Raw genomic sequence first — 15,319 nt, forward strand, 5'->3', positions numbered from 1 at the left:
CGCGAGACTGAATAACGGAAATTCTAAAGATATGCTCTTTTAAATATTTTACGATATTGCTGTTGGATTGAATTTTATGGTTTGAGTGAGAAGAACATAATATTTAATGAAGAATGGTAACACACAGAATGTTAAAAAAGAACGTTTCTTTGAGTGTAATATAAAATCTGAAAGCTTTCAGACTTTTTATTTACTTTTTTGTAACACTTTAGCGATTTTTTTAGTCGTTTCTTTAGCTCAAACGGGCTATTTATTTAATATCGGAAGACGATTCTGCATTGTTTCCATTTAATGCTATGTCTCACTTTTTATTCCAGTCTGTTGCCATTCGGCAAAAATGTAAGAACCTTGATACAGTTCAATAGAAATAACATTTATTTATAAAATTGCATTTAATTCATGCTACAGCATTAATATTTTTATAGAAATAGTTATTTTGTCACTTTTCAAATATACAGACGATATATAATGTTCCCATGTTAGTCAAAGTCGTATTGATCTAATATCCTTTAAAATGTTTTGTTAATTCACCTAACCCATCTATACCGATAATCTCTACTGAGAGACCAAATTGAATTTTAAAACAGTCTTTTTGGGTGACTTAAAATCTGAAAACTTTCAGTTTTTTGGGGGGTATTGGCAATAGTAGATGGCATTTTTTATATAAGAATAATCCGTAAAATAAAATATCCCTAGTTTTTTCTTATATTTTTAATTGTCTGAACTTTTATTAATTTTTTTAATTTAAAATGCTATTATTTTTTTTAAATCTGAAGTTAGTTTTCAGTCTGCGCGTTTTCTCTTCATTTTCAAATTATTTCAGTACTGGGAATAGAAATTAACAAAAGTTATCTTAAAAACGTATTTCGGAATTATTTAAACCTTATCTTGGAAATCAAATAATAGCAGAAAAAGTTTAGTTGTTAATTGTGCTCTTATATAATGCCAGTATTGCTTATTATTTTATAAACTGAAAATTATGAAGTTATATACATTATGATACAACGATTATATTATTTCGTACATGAAATAAAATTACTAATCGTCTTAGTAAGTTTTCAAATTGTTAAAAGTACATTTTCATTTATCATTTATAAAAATGTTAAAAGTACGTTTCGATATACATTATTATTTATTTACACATTACAATTTTATACACATTACAAGATTTAAAATTGATGCATTAAAACAAAATTCACGAAAGCAGGCTTTGGAGAAGAAATTGTCAGGTATTAATGCTTTGTTTCTTTCGTTAGAGTTTAAGTATTTCAAAAGTTAATGTAACGAAGACATTATCTTTTTTTATTTTATCATTATTTTTACTCCCGACATTTACATTTAGAGGAGCTTGCTTTGTTAGACTTTTGTGATGTTTTTTCCCTTCAAAAATAATTATTCCAGTAATTATAGGATTTCTCATATAACTCAAGAACGTTAGCAGGAAGATTGTAGGAGTTGAATTAAAGCATTAGCGTAACTACATTTAAGCACTGGCAAAGTTTAACTGTCACTTAATCGACTTTTTAAAAATTATCATCTTTGACAACACTTACAGTATTTAGCAATAAAAGTGAATTAAGGAGTGAAATCAAATAACTGTAGTTTATTTACAACAAACTTAGATTTCACTGCTAAACGAATATCAAATTAAGCATTCGCAGTCTGTAGAGAGGATGTAGACAGAACACAATGTAGACATATCTGACTTTATATACTCGGAATAGAGTAGCTGTCAAATAAAAGCTCAAGAAACATGATTTTTTCTGTTTCTATCTGTGATATTTAATTTCCTTAAATGAAGTTAAGTGGTTATTTAAGGCAAAGCATTTGACACCTATCTGCATCATTCTTATATAAAGTAAATCATATTCATAAATATTCACATATTCACATATAGCAGTATTCCCCAAGCCAGTTTACACCGCAATATTTTACTCCATCAACGATCCGTTGATGGCCGCAAGTTTCTTATTCAATTAAGAATGGCGACTAGATCAGCGAAGCTTATCACTCTTATTAACTCCATTTTGTTTCGCGTAACTCTTGCGTGATGAAATGCTTTTCCAAGATGTGTTCATTAAAAAAGAATTATTTCAGCCTATTGCAAATAGAGTTTGTTTTAAACTTTTATAAGTAATTTTCCTCCTTCCTTTCTATAACTGGAAGCATGTCCGAGGTCTAATCAAGAGATTCGGATTTCGAATCTTGGCGAGTGCTTGCGGGTTTCCTCAATTTTCTTCCTTCGAAAGTTACCACATTTTCACAAGTGGCGCCCAAACTAAAAGGTGGTGTATGATAATTCATCACCAACAGGATTTAGCAATTCTCTCTTTTCCAGTAACCTTGAAAAGGAGATTAATATGAAGTATTTTCTGCTTCCTTTCTAACTAACAGTCCTTAAGTTTTACAATGAAGATTGCATCCTGTTTCTGTTCCTGGCATCCGATTTCTATTCAGTAAAACTGAGATATGTTGACTTAAGCTGGTATACCAGTTCAGATTGAGATATGCTGACTTAAGCTGATATACCAATTCAGAGAAGTAATCGTCTAATCCTAGTTTAGCATTTCTAGACCTCTGGGACTGCGTTTCGGTCTGGTATTAGCTGAGACTAAATTCCAGGATGAATACAAGACGTGAATGGCTGACAGTCTTCAGCAAGGACTTTCGCATAGAATCACCTGTCACAGATGTTATACTTGTCCCAGGACTGCCACTGATTTGTAAGCTAATCAAACCGCATCCAGCCATCACAGTCTGTATTGGTTTCTGTGAAAATGTGAGTACTGTGAAGTCATGGGATTTTCCCCCAGGAACACTTCCTTCCAGCTAACTAATACAACTGGAAACGCTGTTAATTCGACAAGGTTATCCATTTCTAGTCATATGCTCAGAAACTCAGTTACACGCCTGCTTTATAATTTTCATGTCCCACACAGGATTTTTTTTTTTTTTTCTGCTCCATAGTTTTTATTTCTCATATCCAAATTTTAACTTAGGAAGCAAACTGCGTATACATAATTTGAGTTAGCCAATCACATTTCCTTCGTCTCCGAACTGAATTTATCTGATAAACAGAAATAAAATTGCAGATATGGTTATTTTTTATTCAAATGGTTGCCTTATATTAAAACAGTATTTCAGCTAAAATTTTTGATAATCTGAAATTTAAAAACTGCAAAATCTTCCTATAATTTACTTTTATTCCATGTTTGTTTTGTTAGAACAGTGGTTCTCAACCTGGTTTGCCCCCATGCACGCCTTTCACCATTGCTAGAAGTTCATCTCCTTGCCCACTTCCAAAATTCGAGAAAAATATGAGCACGTATTTAGACTTAAATTTCAATGTGTTTTACAGGTTAATTAAAAAGTACAGAAAGCATTGATAAACAGCACGATTTCATAAAATTTTTATTTTACATTTATAAATTATATACTCAACAGCTTAATAAAAGGTTGACGAAATCCCCTCTCCCGAAACTATGAAATTTCTTCCTGGTTGAGAATTCCTGTATTAGAATACTTGATTCTATAAAATATTTATCTTAGTATAGTTATTTTATATTGGGACAACTGCTATATTGTCAAAAACTGCACATGCTTGTTTCCCGATCCCGCAAACCATTTTCTTTACTAGCTGTATTATAAAATAGTTTCATTGCGAACTTATAATACACTGATGTGCAAAATTTAAGGACCAAGTCAAAAAATTAGCATATCAGCTGAACGAAGAGGCAGAGCGGACAGAAAGACTAATCAGGAGATTAAGTAAGGTGATGTAAGGTAGCACATGCGCAGATATGCAGGTAGACGTAATGGGGGAGTGTTTGAGTAGTATGAAGCATGTTGTTGGCGTAAGATCAGTATTTCTGGCAAAGAGATTGCACGCCGTATAGCAGTTAAAATCACACCGAGTTGCTGCCTCAGCGAGAAATGGCGAATAATCAATCTGTTAGACGACATCTGGATGCTTTTACCCGAGGTCGAATCATTGGGAAGTTGGAAGAAGGCCGCAGTGGCTGCAGAGTTCGGAATTGCTCACAGCATCGTTTCACGACTTTGGAGACAATTTCAAAGTACAGGAACAGCTATCCGTGGGTTTAGTAGTGGTCGTACACAAGGAACCACACCCGCAGATGACCGGTATATTGCCTTACAGGCTAGAAGAAACAGGCGGCAGACAGCGGGAGAAATCGCTAGACACACGACACAGGCGACTGGACGACCTATATCGCGTTTTACCGTGGCCAGAAGACTGCACGGTGGTGGTCTGTTTGCACGACGCCCTGTACGGTGTGTACCTCTAACGCCTGCCCATCGGAGAAGACGTTCTCTGTGGTGCCGGGAACACCGGAATTGGAGAGACAATGAATGGGGACGAGTACTCTTTACAGATGAGAGCAGATTCAGTCTGAGTAGCGATTCTCATCGCATACTCATCTGGAGAGAGAGGAGAAGCCGCAATCATCCCTCGAACATCATTGAAAGGGACAGGTATGGAGGTGGCGGTGTTCTCGTTTGGGGAGGTATCATGCTTGGTAGTCGTACAGACCTTCACATCTTCGACGTAGGTTCAGTCAACGGGCCCCGTTATTGTAACGAGATTCTTCTTCCATATGTGCTTCTTTTTAGAGGCGCTATGGGTCCGCAGTTCCTTTTCATGGACGACAATGCACCATGTCATCGCACAGTAGCTGCCGAACAACTCTTAGAGAGTGAGGATATTGAACGTATGGATTGGCCGGCACGATCTCCGGATCTCAATCCCATCGAGCATGTATGGGATTTTCTAGGCAGACGCTTGGCAGCTCGTACCTTACCACCAGTAACGATTCCGGAGCTTCGATTGGCGCTGCAAGACGAATGGGCAGCAATGCCTCAACAACTCATTGACACCCTCATTCTCAGCATGGGCAGACGATGTGAAACCTGCCTAGCAGACAGGGGAGATCATATCCCCTATTAAAGACCGGATGTTTCTTGCTGGACACCCATCACAGGGATGTTTCGGCCTTCAGTCGCATTGCGCTCCATGCTACTTTTTCAATAAAGCTTCTTTTTATCCCTCTGATTTCTCTTTTAGTAAGTTTTGCTTACATTACTCATGTCCTTACGTATTGAGGATCTTACTGTATTATATGTGTTGATTTGGAAAGCTTTTGTACAAAGTAATATTGAAAAAACCGTCTCGTCCTTAATTTTTGCACACCAGTGTAAAGTCTCATTTACATTCGTCTTGAATAAAAATGAGCTGGAAGTGAATGGTAAATGATGTCTTGAAAAGGATGCGTAAGTTAATGAACAGAAGATGAAGTTCTTCATTCATATACAGATACTAACGCTTTTCAAGATTGAAATGTTACCCTTATAAGATATTGTTGTAGCTGCTGACAATCTCTGAATCGTCTGTTTGCAAAGGATCCATCTTGTATCAAACTGTGCACCCAAATGTCCTTGCATCATAACCAAACTTTGTTTCTTCAAAAGTCAAAACGATCAAAGCTTTTTGTTCAACACTCGAATGCCAGTTATCCGCCATTTTGCAAACTGCTGTTTTGCTGCAAATTAGAGTTGTATCTTAACTTCGTTTTAAAGCTAACGGATTTGCTATGAAGAAAAGCACCCAAATACACGTTTTCAACATTAAAAATATAATATTAAAACTTTTATGAGTGAATGGTACGACCGTTCGTGCGCCTTCCTATTTTGCCAGCCATATTGCCAGCTGTTTGATGGTTATATAAAAACAGAAAGATACTATTATTCATAAAAAAAAAAGGAATTTTCAAAACTTGGTTGGTTTTTACTAGTTATGTTTCAAATTTTCTTTTGAAAAACATAGTAATTCAAATTTATTTATGTAATTTGATTTGACTTTTATTTTTATTATTAAAAGGAAGATGGCTCTGTATACAGTATTAATAAAATCATTAAATTACAGCCAGGAAATGTATTCGCATTTCTTTTAGTGTTCTAGTGTTGCCGAATGCGTAGTTTTTTTTTAAACATTTCACTGATGTTCTTGTCTCAAATTTGCAACAGCTGTTTTCTAAATATAGTTTGAATGAAACATAACCATTCATATTAATTATTATTGTCAAAATTAACCTTAAATTTTAATAATTGTAGCATCCCATATTGCTGAAATGGGACCCATATCTAATACAAGAAATATATCAGTATATAAATTGCTGACCTCATTCGTCACTGAAGAACTGGTTATAGGCAGATACCCGCTTGGGAACTACCTATTCTTCAAATTCAAATTTGTAGCCTTAATAAGATATTTAATGCCTTAAACTTGACAGTGATAAATTGACTTTCTCGATCATTTTTCAACACATGCTAAGGAGCGCAAAAATATTAAAAAAATATCAATTTAAGATTCATTGCAATAGTGTCAAACACTAACGTGAAAAAATACTGCACGTTTCAAACTAAATGGTTTTAAAATTGAAATACATTATGCATGAAAAGGATTACAATTAAGAACTTAAAAGAAGAAAGTTAATTTTGCAAGCATTTTTTAATCCTTTTTCAAGTTAAAGTGTACTTTGGAGATACTTAGGATATTAAAATCTGCGGCTTAACGAGAATAAATGTACAAATTAAATGTTAAATTAAATGTTAAATAAATTGGTTACATTTTAAAGGCGCAAGGTAATGAAAGATTGTAAAACATCGACTAGCACATAGATAATTCTTCTTTGTCATCTAACTTCAAAATTAAATGAACAGTGGATTAGAGAAAGAAAAAGGAATTTTTGTGCAGCAGTTTATCTTTCACAATTTCCAAACTTTGGGCGATGTCCATCATTTTGATACTATAGAGCCAGCTTGGTAAGTTTTACTTTGAGTTTCAGCTGTGACAGCCATTCTTGAATCATAAATCAAGAATTATATTAGTAAAATATAATTCTTGATTTATGCTTTGTCTGGATAAAAAAAAAAGCTGAGCTTTTTGCTACCCTTAAATTGAGAGTTTTGATTTGTGCTGAGCAATGCTGTGTACGGAAAGAAGATGATATTACCTGTAAGGCTACTGACAATGATGTTCATGGTGAAATGGACGACTATAACATTCACTCGAACGGGCTTCAACCAAAGATTTCAGAAATCTACTAGAAAATAAGAAATATTTCTTGACATATCGATATGTCAAGAAATATGAATAATACATATTATGATTAAATCAAACAAAAAATTAACATAGAAGTAAAAAAAAAAAAAAAAAGGAAGAAAAGAAAATCTGAAAAGTTTCAGATATTATATTACGTTCAGAGGAACGCTCTTTAACATTTTGTGTTTTACTTTTATTTACTAAATATCATGTTTATCGCACTTAAATCCTGAAATTCAATTCAAGAGCAATATTTCAAAATAATTTTAAATTTAGCATATCTTTAGAAGTTCCGATACACAGTCTCACGCGCTGGAGGATAATTTTTTTTTCTCTATAGTGTTGCCATTGCTCGCTTTGAAATCCTTGAGTTTGTTAATAAAAAATTCATTAAAGGTTGAAAAATATGAAATCGATAATAAAATAAATTCTATATTTCAAATTTAGACTTCCAGATGCCCATATTCGCAGTGGGATTACGTTATTCAAAACTGGATGGCTCTAGGTACCGTTGTTTTATTACAATGCGAGAGACGTATATACATTTATGTAGATTCTACATTATTTAATTTCTTCAAATATAATGCAGGACTCTAACATTTGGTGGCAACAGTTTGAAAAGTGAAACGGACATTTATAGTGATTCAACGCAAAATCGCAAAACGAAAACAATAGTCCTTCAGAGACAATGCCCCTTTGAACTAATAATATTTTTAGCTCAAAGGGTGTTAGCCCAGAAGGGCTATTAGTTTCCTTTTGGCATTTTGCGTTGATTCACTATGAATATCTGTTCATTTTTCAAATTGTTGCCACCAAATATTATCCCCATGTGTTATATTTAAAGAAATTAAAAAATGAAGAAATTTCATAGTATGTGTTTCTCGCAATGTGATAAAACAACGGTACCTAGAGCCATCAAATTTTGAATAACGTAATCTTCCACCGAATATAGGCAGCTGGAATTTGCTTTATTATCGATTTCATATTTTGTTTTTGATTAACAAAATCAGCGACTTCAAAGCGAGCAATGACAACACTGCGATGAAGAAAAAACTTGTTTATCTCCAGCGTGCGATACTGTGTATCGGAAATTCTAAAGATATGGTTGCTCATTTAAAAATTATTTTGCGATATTACTGTTGAATTGAATTGTGTGGTTTAAGTGCAAACAGCATGATATTTAATAAATAAAGGTAATACACAAAACGTTAAAAAATGCCCCTTTGGGCGTAATATAAAATCTGAAAACTTTCAGGCTTTATAGAATTTTATGTTTTAATTATTTAAACTAAAATACCAGTTTAAATTTTTGAAGTCAAATTATGTGTGCATCCTTTTAGATTCGCCTATATGCCGACCTCCAGATTTGAACAGGAATAATTTGTTAAAATATATTCCCTCATATATAGAAATAAAATGTATATTATTAAGAAAATGCACTAATTTTTACATTTCCTGAATTCAAAAATTTAATTTTCTTCAAAGTGCCATATTTCGTAAATGTGAAAGAATCAGCTGATCGCTTATTGTGCATATAGATAAGCCGAGTGAATGGTCTTCTGGCGCCGGCGTGATATTTTTTACTTGCAAAGGAAGGAATCTTGCGATCAAATTCTTACCGAAACCCAGTATTTGTAGTGCTAAATTGTTTATGGGAGATTCTCATAATCAAGCATTCTCATAAGATAAGCAAAGGTTCCCCACTGACTTTTTTTTAATGAGACATATCCATACTAAACAGAAAGATATGAAGCCAGAGAATGGATCTTATTAGATTAGCTTGTGTGAACACTTAGTTTAGACTCTGCAATAACAACATGCCTTTCCGAAATTTATGACTTTCTGGACTCGAGCTAAGTAGCATTCATTGCAAAGTGTTGTATTTTAATGTGTATTAAGAAGAAATAAATTCAGTTTTCAAAAGTGTTTTATTAAACCCGCTAAGATCTTAATGTGAACAGTACACAAAAGCTATATAATAAGCATAGTTTATAAGGTATTTCTACCACCTTCATATCATGCCTTCGTGGTCTAGTGGTCAGCACGCTCGACGCATATTCGAGAGGTCCGTGGTTCGAGTCCCGGCAAGGGCATTGTTCATTTTTCACTTCTCCTGCTTCCAAAAATACTTACTTTCTCTACAAGATTTCATATTATATGTTCAAACATCATAATAGTTATTACCTTGAGAAACATTTGAAGTTCTAACCACAGAAATATCCAAATAACTCCGTAATATGCTTTGACAGAATAAGAAGATTCCATCTTTTATAGTTATGAAGAAACAATCTTTTAGAATATTATTTTGCTAATGCATAAAATGTTTAGATTTATTTCGATTAGAATTAAGTCATTTAAAACGCAGAATGAACATTTCGCACGGAAATGATAAGAAACCTAACCATGTACGTAAAAGAAAAATATCACTTAATTCTTTACTTGTAACAATCAACGTTTCGTTTCGTAATGGAAAATATGCTAATTAGGGAAAAGCAAATTAAGCAAATTAAAATCTGAAGCATGATACTTTTTGAAATCTCGAGTAATCTTTACAGAACTTCCGCATATGAATTAATGATGTCAACCTCAGGAGACTCTCCATTAGTCATCTCATCTTTCAGTAACAAGTTTCTTATTACACGATATTAATAAAGACCACCTTTTCTTCGATATACACGGTTTAAAGAGAAATACCTGCATTTTAAAAGCAGTAATAAAAGACTAAAACTGAATTCAACAAGGCAAAAGTTGGAAACACTTTTTAGTTTTCTTTAAGTAATGAGAAAGGAATTGAATATTTTAATTCATCCCATGTTAAAAGAATCTTGATATCATCAATTCCTTGTTTATGTGACGTCATTTGCTTATGGGCAGTGAAGGATAAAGCTTTATGTCATTCGTAGAATTTCAAGAAGGAAGAAAAAGGCGGAAAGAATAAATAAATAGTCAGGAAACGTAATAATGTGAAATCTTACGACGCAGACTTCGAAAGAATAGTACCTCAATCCAATAAAAAAAAAGAACATTGAATAATTTTTAACGGCACATCTAAGAAATCCGGAGATTTCATTGAAAAACGAATAAAGAGAATAAAAAAACTACAAGTTAGTTCCAATGTCATGTTGATCTCCATTTGTTCCATTTCATTTAATACGGCTCAGAGGAGGAGGAGGACTTTTTTGACGTTTTCCGCTAGGTTTTGTGCTTATTGATGCTGAGGAAATAAGGAACTGAATATTTATTTTCTGTCGGACGATTTCTAGACTCATCGGCTAAGAGGAGATTGCCACATAAATATGTAATGATTTGCTAACTGCTTAAAAGGAAACTCGTATGATAATAAAAATGTACTAACGAATTTTATATGCATATCCTTTACCATTAGATGAGAGACATTTATGGAATTATTATTTCAATAAAACTGTACATAGAAATTTATAATTCAGAACTTAAAAGAGTACATTCAATTCGTTTTATAATTTCTTTAATTTTTATGGAATACAGGCATCTCTCACTTATTAAATTCCGTAGATCGCTTGTTAGAAGATGCATTTTTAAAACCTGGAAACTATAGACATGCGAATTCAAATTCTCTTTACCGAATGCATTTTGACCTAAAAAAAACATTATTACACATTATTTACCCTTTTGTGTAATGATATACATTATAGTAATAGACCTATTTATTTCTATGTATACTTTAAGTTAAACAGTTTTTTTATTCACACATTTATGCTTGTAATTAACTTACATTTGAAACTGTCAGTAATTCAGAAATTGGTGATAAATAAAACTTTACTTTGCCTACATATCAGAACTAGCTTTAAAGAAACAACATACATAAAAGCATAAAAATATATACTAAATGCTCTGACACTTGACATTCCACTTGAAAAATGCTAAGTTCAAATACAATACCAGAAGTTTCAGTTGCTCTTACGTACACATACAATGCGCAGCCACCGTTTTAATACTTAGTAAAAAAAAGCGAAAAACGGACCTTGATATTCTTTAAAATTAAATTTTAAGAACCCATGGGTTAAATTTTAAGAACCCATGGGCACTGAAATGATTCCGTTTTATGAAGCACATTCATTTTTATGCTATTCTGATATGTATGCATTTTTCGTAATATACGTTTTTTTCTAAAAGCGTTTTTTTTTTTTTTTTTTTTTTAGCCTTCAAACCTTTTTGCTCCTTACATCCCTTTCACCGCTGCTAGAACTTTATTTCCCCCTTCCTGTCCCAAATTTGTAAAATACGTATGCATTTATTTAGATATAGATTATACTATTTTTAATGTGTTTTATTACTTAAACGACAAAAGTATAGAGAATTTTGATAAAGACCAAAACTTGAAAAAAAAAAAAGAGCGGTTTTTTAAAATTCATAATTTAAAACTAAATACTGAACAGCTAAATAAATGTTGACCGCCTTCCATCACCCCCCCCGTCAAGAAACAATGAAATTCCTTCCCGGAGAGGAATTCCCACCCGGTTAACCATCCTCGATTAACAGAACGATGGGTAAAGTTAGACCCCACCTTTCGCGCTTTTCGTCAGTTCCATCTATCTAATTAACTTTGAAATATTACAGCTCGTATTAAATCGTACGCAGTTTATTCTTTATACGTAGAGATAGTTCTAAAAGTTTGAAAATTGTCGGTACTACTTTCTTTCTAAGAAAACGCTTTTTCTTTATTTCTCATTTGAATGTCCGAAATGATTTGGCTCAGGACCACGCAGTTCCTTTCGCATCATTCAAGGAAACTTTAACAGAAAAAAATATTTCATTTACTAGTTAAAAGACGGCATAACGACTTAAGTGAGAATTCTGTATGTATGCTAAATTACAGTCAAATGAATAAAATTTTTAATGTGAAAAGCAAAGAAAAGCAACTGGAAGATTTAACTGCGATTATGTCGTACTGTAAGATTATTATATTAATTAACTAAATATTTATAATTTCAGCCTTTACTATAAATTCTTCTTTCCGTTTCCTCACCAGAATGTAAATCATTTAGCACAAGAGAGAGCAGTTATGTTCAAATTTCTGTGTAATAAAACATTATAGTTAGGTTTTTAGGTTTGTTATATAGGTTTGTAGTTACTTCAGATCTAATCATAATTCGTTTACGTCTGATAGGATTATTAGTACCAAATCAAGTAAAACCTCAGAAAGGAAATGAGAGTCGTTTAATTCTATCGTATAATTTAATTTGTAGTTATTTGGGGATAAATCGGATAGTGGTTAGTGATCTTGTTGCCGTACCGTAATTCCTGGGTTCAAATTACAGAGAAGACGTGAATGTTAGTAAGCGTATAATGTCTATGCGGCAAGGCGACACTCAAAATACACGGCAATCCGAAATCCTCTCCAGAAATAGTAGGTGGTAGGGAAAGAAAGGTAGAAGACCCTCGAACGTCATCTGGAAATTCTGTCAAGGAATTTGAGACTGGTGTGAAAACTTCGCTATTACCAAGACCTGACAATAACTAATATGTTATGAATGTAGGTTAGAAAGAGAAGAAACGAAAGAGTAGAAAGGTTACCAGATTTTCATGCTGCTATAATATCTTTATATTGATTTCAATATGATGTTTTCCACAAAGCATCGAGCTACTGTTACTTCTAAAATAACGAATTCTTTGGACTTGCATAATAATACATTTCGAAAAATCGTAATACATCGAAATGTAGTTTGCGGAAATTGATAATCAGTAATTTTTACCTGATTTTACTTTAGAGAGCATGCCTCGGGTTATGTCGCTTTCAAAAGTATTACTTGAAGTTTTACCATTTTTTGCTATTTAACCAAATATCTAAACAAATCATTTATGCTCAGCCGATTCGTAGGAAACGTATTTACGTCATCTTGGCTGGTCCGCTAACCACTAGGACAATTTTCTTGAACTTGTAAGGTATATTTTAATTTTATAAGAATTATTTTAATTTAGTTTGCCTTTCTTGTCTTATCTCGTTTCAACTTACAACTACCTATCCTAATGAGTTTGTAGAATCACATTAAATGTAAATGAAGAAGCGAATAGTATTATTAAAGTCAAGTTCAACTGACTTTGACAGAGAGCGTTAGGAATCCTGAGTAGCGCGCGTTTGCGTTTGGGCTACGTCTGTCTAAGCTGTTGTTACGTTCTGCCGTATTATTACGTCCATTTTGATAGTTCGCCGCCTAGTTTAAGATTACGGGACAACTACATTAGAATTGTGTTAGTTTCGACTGAATCTCTTAGTTAGTCATAGTTAGTTATTATTTTTTACTTTTTAAGCCCAAATAGAGGGTTTACTGTAAGCCTAAAGAAAGGGGCCGACTGTATATCTTTATTTGGAGCAAATAAAGCGTAAATAACCCTTCTTGAGTTTATGCTTACTGTTCTTTGAACTCAGTGATTATTCGCTTACCAGTTCACTAGGTTCCTCTTCATTTCATTTAACAGGATAAAATTGAAGATAAGCTTCTGGATGATGTATGGACACAGTTAGGACTATGCTGTACTCTTCTTATAATTAATTATAAAAGTGTATCATAATCCAATAACTGGACTATTAATCTTTGAATCTCTCTAGTTATTGTGTGGCGCACGAAATGCTCTACAATAAAATGATTTGTAAGATTTTTAATATACTTAACGTTATAAAAATTATTTTATTAAAGTATCCCTTGAAGCAAAAATGGCTGTTTGAATACTCAGGCTATGTTTATAATATCCGATTCTTGGCTTATATCCTTCTCAAATTAAACTCAAATTTATGAAAATCACATGACAGGAGGAAAAATGCTACCTCAGAAAACTCTACTAGCATCGAAAGAATTGACAGTTTGAGTTAAATTTGTGTACTGAAATAGCTTAAATAGAATACTGAAATAAAAATTTCAATTTCTGCTGTTATAAAATTTATATTAACAGCTGTAATTAAAATATATATCAGATTGAAGAATTTGCAACAGTTAATTTTAACTAATGCTGTAAAATGGATTCCAGAGCAGAAATAAGCCTCAACAAGGAAATTCTATGCACTGAAAAATTTCAAAATGCTTTATGTTAAGCATTTTATTTGAAGCATTTAAAAATTTGCAAACTTTTGAAAAACTGACTTTAATGTTCATGTAGTATATCTTCTTAAAAGTGAACTCCTGTATCTTTAACTGTTTAATGGTAAATCCGAACAAAGTCTAAATGATAGCCACTTGCATTAGCCGTCTGCATTTGTGGCTTATTTGGGTCTTATGAATAATATAAGCATGGATATCCTTTCTCTTAAAAATTCCTTTAAAAGGTCATCTCTTACCCCAAGCAGATAACCCATGTGAATACATCACACATTTAATAAATTATTAAAATGAAATAAAAACCTCCTTTGTCAAACCGAGAAATAAGTCAGGGTTAGCATCTGATAATAAAATTTTCCTCTAAACTATCGCTGTAGAAAGTAAGACATCCGGCGAGTTAACAAAAAAGAAATGTGGTTTATATACTACTTCCTGAATATAGATTCGCTCAAGCTTTTGTATTTAAGAAATGAAGAAAAAATGGTGTCTAAATTTAGCACAGGTCATAATTTAGATTTATTCTCTTTTACAATTATGAAGGAATTTGGAATTTGTTTTACTGTCTATTTCATATTTTTTAAAACTTTCATATTTTTTTCATATTTTCATATTTTTTAAAACTTAACGAATTTTTGATAAAAACTCAACAATTTCAAAACAAGCAGTGGCAACACTGTAAGAAATAAAACATTTTTATCTCCAGCGAACTAAACTGTATATTGGAAATTCTAATATATAATGTTTAAATATTTTTAGCCCAAACAGGGGCTAAACCAAATACTCTTGAAACGAGTATGTGTCTGTAAATTAAAATAACGCAAGTTTGAGAGTAATATAAAATTAAAAAATTTCCAGATTTTTTTTAATGTAACCGCCATGTTATCAAAGTTAGACATGACATGAAAAGCGTGTCAAGGGAATCCGCAGAAGAATCAACAGGTGGCAAAAGAAAAGAAAGGTATACGACTTCTTGCGAGTACAGTAGACACCTTGGTGGGGAAAGGGATGCCATAGATCCGTTGGATTTGCAGCCACTGAGATAATTTCAAAGCTGTTTCTCAATAATGCTTTAAAGAAACTAAAACCATATATAAACACGAATGTTTTAAAATATTTTCTCACATAAAGT

The sequence above is a fragment of the Stegodyphus dumicola genome, chromosome 1 (genome assembly GCF_044657685.1).
Source record: "Stegodyphus dumicola isolate Sdum_Otavi_A_Nest chromosome 1, ASM4465768v1".
Classification (NCBI taxonomy): domain Eukaryota; kingdom Metazoa; phylum Arthropoda; class Arachnida; order Araneae; family Eresidae; genus Stegodyphus; species Stegodyphus dumicola.